Below are 5911 nucleotides of genomic sequence, written 5' to 3' on the forward strand. Positions count from 1 at the left end.
TTGCAGAGGCTTTTGATCATATAGTTGTGAACACTTTTCTCGAGATGAGAGAGGAACACCTAATTACTTTTAAGAGCTGGTCCAATAGAAGTCAGATAAATTACTTTTTGTTAGAGGCACTGAACATTTGTTATGCAAATCTTGTAAGATTATCCCCGGATAGTGTCTAATGTCACTTCATAGACTTATATATTGCTAGATATTTGCCAGAAAGGGCAATATAGATCAACGAAGGAGACTAGATGCGCGCCCATGAACTAGATGGTGGCATCTTTCTTGTCGTTCATATTTCGGCTTCCGTATTTACGAAATCCTGAACGCCGATTATGTTATGATTTACTATTGCTGGATACACGTGCTTAATTTTTCATGCCATCTCATGGTAATTGCAATTACCATCATGTATTTTTTTTAAAGAAATGATAAGTAAAGTAAATTTGCATAGTAAAATGGGATCAACTCCTCTCCACATCCCGTCTCTTCATACATGGCCAAACTTCCATTTTGTGGGTTCATTCTTGGTCAACAACAATGATCCACTATTTAAACCATTCATCTCGTTCAACATGAAAATTGATTGCAAAAGCTAGTTCGACCGGAGATGGATAAGTGCGTGAATAACTTGCATTTTGTTGTGTAAATTGCAAAGTTTAGGTATAAATTAAACATAGATGCCACTCATTTTACATTATGAAATGCAAAATGTTAACGTGACTATCGATGTTCAATAAAACTTATTTTTCGCAGACTTACTCTCTTGCACATGTTCTAAAGATGAATGGTTCAGATCTTATTTGTAGATCGTCCAGAATGGATTTAGAAAATAGAAGTACGGAGAGGGTATGGGGAGATAGGTATGAAGAGAAGCTCATCCCTAGTAAAATGCCAGATAGTATCTAAAAGGTAATGGCATGCCTTCGTTAATTAGATCAAGAATGTGCATATGTAATTTAGCATATTGATTTCTGAGTGCTCTTCCCATAACATCTCGAATAAATAATCAATACAGGTGGAATCAATATTTTGAATCTCGTATCGTATCGGATGGTATGCACAGGGCTGGCTTTAAAATTCTTGGGGCCTAAGACGAACTTAGAGCATCCACAACGGGTGTACTAACTAGGTATCATTTTAGATTTATTGTTATTAGTGTTATTTTCTCACATCAAATAAAATTTTGGGAAAATGACAGCTCAGGATGTGTTTTGATAATTGATATCCATTAAGGACATTTTCAGCATTAACAAATGTTCTCAGCATGTTATTGGTGGGTATTAATTATCAAAACATGTCATTGGCCGTCATTTTCCCCTAAAATTTTTTCACTATTAAAAAAATATTAAATTTGTTTTTTTTCCCTTATCTTCTCATATTTTTTCACTATTAAAAAAATATTAAATTTGTATAATACCGTATCAGTTAGAGTACCAATTTTTCTACTAGTACGATAAGGATCGCTACGGGTGAGATACTAGGTATCGTATCAAATTTATTGTTATTAGTGTTATTTTCCCACATCAAATAATTTTTTTGTATAATTGGGGATTTAAGGTTAGATTTGGCCCTTTTAGGCCTTGCCTTTGTTTTTGGTCGGATTGTAAATTTGGGCTTTAGGCTTTTGGGTTTTGAGCTTTATTGTTTAAATCTAAGTATCTTGAGGGCCATAGGGTATTTTGAGCTTAGTCCCAACAGGTGTTTCAATTCAACTTTTTGTTGGATTTCCCTCCTCCTCCCCTAACTTGATGTATCATTTGTCAAATTTCTTAATAAAACTTTTCTGCCTATAAAAAAAAAAAAACACATTTTCGTGGGGAGTAATTCATTTCTTTTTGTTAATTGGATTTGGGTTAAGAAATATGATAAACTAAACTTCGGTTCGGTGAACAGTAATAAAACTTATTAAAAGAGCAATAAATTAAATCCAAATTCGGCAGATAAAATAAATTCACCGAATTGGATGAAAAACTAATACTATGTATTAAGAGCATCAGCAGTGAAATAAGCAAATATGAATAATCAAAATATGTCACATCAGAATTTGATTATCCATTTAAAGGTTGCTAAAGTTAGTAATGTCAAATTTCACATTGGTTATTTTTTGCCTACAATCAAAACCAATGGGCCCTCCAAACTTTTTTCCTTCATTTTACCCATTTTTTTTGAAAAAGCGATTTTTGAAGGAAAAAAAAAACAGTTATGTTAGAAACAGTTAAAAAAAATTAGTTTTTTGAAATAAAAAATAGTTTTTCAAAAAGCACACTTTATTCACTTAAAAACTGTAAATACAATTTTGAGAAATTTTGAAAGAATTATATTTACAGAAATAGTTTTGAAATTTTAAAAACTATATTTATAGTTTTTAAAAACAGATTTTGTGTAAAAAACAGTTTTCTATAAGAGAGTTTTGAAATTTCAAAAACACACTTTATTTACTTATAGTTTTTAAAATTTTTGAAAAAAATTGTTTTTTTGTAAAAAAAAAAGTTTCTGAAAAAAAACATAAAAAAAATCTGAAAGTTACAGTTTTTTAAAATTACTTTTTGAAAACATTGTTGAGAGAGAGAGAGAGAGAGAGAGAGAGAGAGAGAATGAAAGAGAGAAGGTTTTTGTTATTGTTGGTGTACTTGATTGAGAGATAAAATTTATTTATTGACAAAACATTGCTAGCTTTGATTATTGAAGAGCCAAAATTTGATGAGTTGTTAAGAGGTTGCTAGGTTTGGTTATTCCAATGTGAGCACTTTTTTGATTCAACATTGCTAACTTTAATAATTTTTTATTTTGCTTATTCCAGTGTGGATGCTCTTAAGACCATGGCGGGAATGAAACTACGGAAACTATGGATGGGGGTTCATGAAGAAAAAGTCTATCCACACTCCCATTTTTACAACAAAACTTTCGAAACTACATCAACATACGCGAGTCGTTAATTTGATGTGGGAAACGTCCACCTTATAAAACACGTTAAAAAATCACGCCACCAACTCATATTTATCTAATAGCGATAAATACATGATCGAAAGACATTTATCTTCAGTGAGTTATTTTATTTTATTTTTGTGTGTGGGTACTAATCATGCATTTTTCGTCATCTTATAGACATGAGTTTTGACGACATTATTTTTTACTTATTTTACAAAGTAAACATTTTCGATGATGGCTCTCATTTGCTAATGTATAATACATTTTACTTTTGGCTATAAAAGAGAGAGTGTGACAGGACTTCCTCGTTGATGAATCATAGGTTTTCTTGCCTATCTCCAATATTGTATACATCAGCAGGGGTTAGCCGGGTGTTAGTAGGTTAGTTTATAGAAAGTTTCAGAAACTATTCATAGCCTTGAATCTCAAATGCTCACGACCGGGCTTGAACATATGCCAACTGGCTAGGGCCCATTGGCGTACATGTGAAAGTTGGCATAGCCAAAATCCGCGTTGTTCTCTAGAATTTTCAAATGACTGAATGAGGTTAGGTTGTTGACCTAGCCTCTTGTTGCTTTCAACCTTAGAAAATTCCGACGTGCGACGTCAAAACACATGCAAACGAGTGAAACCCTACCTACCTAGCTACCCTCTAACAAATGATCAACGATGTGTACTATGTAAGGGCTATGAAAGACCATCGGTACATGATGCCGAAATTATATATAGCTCCCAATTATAACCCATCATATATAGACCACTAATTCATGAGTCGACTAATGAATTATGGCATTTTTTCTGCAACAATTGCTTATGACCTACTCTTGTTTGTACCATCGAACATGCCTACTAATGCATAGTTAACTTCTACCTTCGACGACAATACCTGCCCAAATGCACTCATCACTTTTCGAACCTCCATTAGACAAGCAAGCGAGCGCCGAATGGCGGCATCGCTGATCCACCTCCATTTCCACGATTGCTTTGTTCAGGTAATGATCCATTAACACGTATCCTCAAATGTTACGCTATATTTTTACGAAGTATGTTTCTGGATAGTCCAAAGTATACCTTTCTTAATGCAATAATATACTCGTTTGGGTGTGCAGGGTTGTGACGCCTCGATTTTACTTGATGTGGCGCAACCGCCATGAGCGAGAGGAGCCTAATGCAGGATCTGCGAGAGGTTTCGAAGTCATAGAGCTAGGCCGCCATGACTGAGGTGGAGAAATATGCCCTGGAGTTGATTCTTGTGCAGACATACTTGCGGTAGCTGCACGAGACGCCTCATTTGCTGTAAGTTTTGAACACAATCTAGCATATATATTGTTAGATTTCCTCGGGGGTTCCAACCTAAAATCAATTGGCTATAGGTGGAGTAGCTTTTTAAATTACATTAAGTGATGCCCAAAATTTCCTAGATTCACTCTACTAATTAAGAAACAAATTAAATGGAGTTCATTTCTATGTATCAATAAAATGATTAACCCTAAGGGGTTGGCCCGGTGGTGTTGGCTTGAAACTTAGGAGTTTGTTCGCATGTAAGGTCTTATGTTCGATTCTTCTTGCCAGGAACTCTTGAGGCCACCTCACCCTCACGCATAGGCATGTGAAAAGGCTATGGGAGGGCTTGTAGGAACACTACAAGAAAAATTGCATTGGGTGACAAATGAAAATCGTCACAAATTGTATGTTTTTCGTTACAAATGATATAGGTGACGAAAAAAAATTTGTCGACTAAAGGTTGTCGAGGATTCCTACCTGGTGATGAAATCTATTTTTCGTCACCTATAGTGCCTTTTGGTGACGAAAAATTTCGTCACGGAAAAATGACTTGGTGACGAAATTTTCTGCGTCACCTATTGTGCTTTTTTGATGACAAAAAATTTCGTCACAAATTATTTCCTTTGGCTCGTCAAAAAAATCTCACTTTCTTGCTCCTGCGGGTTTTCGAACCCAAGTCTGCTACGTTTTGCACGCATGCTTTAACCAACTACACCACATAAACTTTTCAGCATATGTTTGAAATATCTAATATATAACACATACATTGAACATTAAAATATATTTTGAACTATTAAACATTAAAATTAGCAATTTTAATAAACATGAAAGTCGTAGCTCTTTATGTTATTGTTCAAATTCAATTTAGATTATCTCAATCGGAGTTCTGAGCAAAGAGTTATGCTCGAAATATACTTGGTGACAAAGCGTAATTCATAAATTTCGTCACCAAAGGATAAATTTTTCGTCACTGAAAACGTAAAAAGAAGACGAAAATATTTTTCGTCACCAAATTGGTTCATTTGGCGACAAAATATTTTTTCCGTCACCAAATAGTTATCTTTGGTGACAAAAAATAATTTCGTCTCCTTTTTTACTCTTTTGGTGACGAAAATTTTATTTCGTCGCCAAATAGGAGCCTTTGGTGACAAAAATATCTTTTTCGTCAAGGAAGTTATCAAAACAGTGACGAATTTATTTTTTTGTCGCCAAATATACTCATTTAGCGATGAAATTAAATTTTGTCGCCACTTTTTCGTCACTAAACATACTTTTTCTTGTAGTGAAAGTAGTTTGAGGTGCGAGCAAGTTGGCCCGAAACACCTTGCATTACCATAAAATAATAATTTAAAACTTGATTAATCCATTTCATGCATATTATGGTAGCTTTACGCATAGCTCTATTTGAAACTTGAAGTACTAATAATTCTTCCCAAGAGAATATCCAACTAAACAGTCCGACACTTATCCTACACTATACCAGTTGTTGAGTGTCCGACACAGGTAGTTTATACTTTCAGAAGGGTCTATGTTCATACCTGTAAAGCCTCTTGGAAGTGGGACGCCCTTCCTGTGTTTTGCAACCCATCACTATTACTGGAAAGGTTTGGCTTTGTCAGGTGTATAACTGAGGCTAGGTAAAGACTAAAAGGATGCATTGACAGTGTGCTACTGGAAAGGTTTGACTGTCAAAAAAATGCTCCGG

General features: G+C 34.5%; 1 pseudogene; it reads left to right on the forward strand.

Moving 5' to 3' along the window:
* LOC131327769 (lignin-forming anionic peroxidase-like) overlaps positions 1 to 5911 on the forward strand; it is a 52864-nt pseudogene that overhangs the window by 17876 nt on the left and 29077 nt on the right.

Source organism: Rhododendron vialii, chromosome 5a (genome assembly GCF_030253575.1).
Source record: "Rhododendron vialii isolate Sample 1 chromosome 5a, ASM3025357v1".
In the NCBI taxonomy this organism is placed as follows: Eukaryota; Viridiplantae; Streptophyta; class Magnoliopsida; order Ericales; family Ericaceae; genus Rhododendron; species Rhododendron vialii.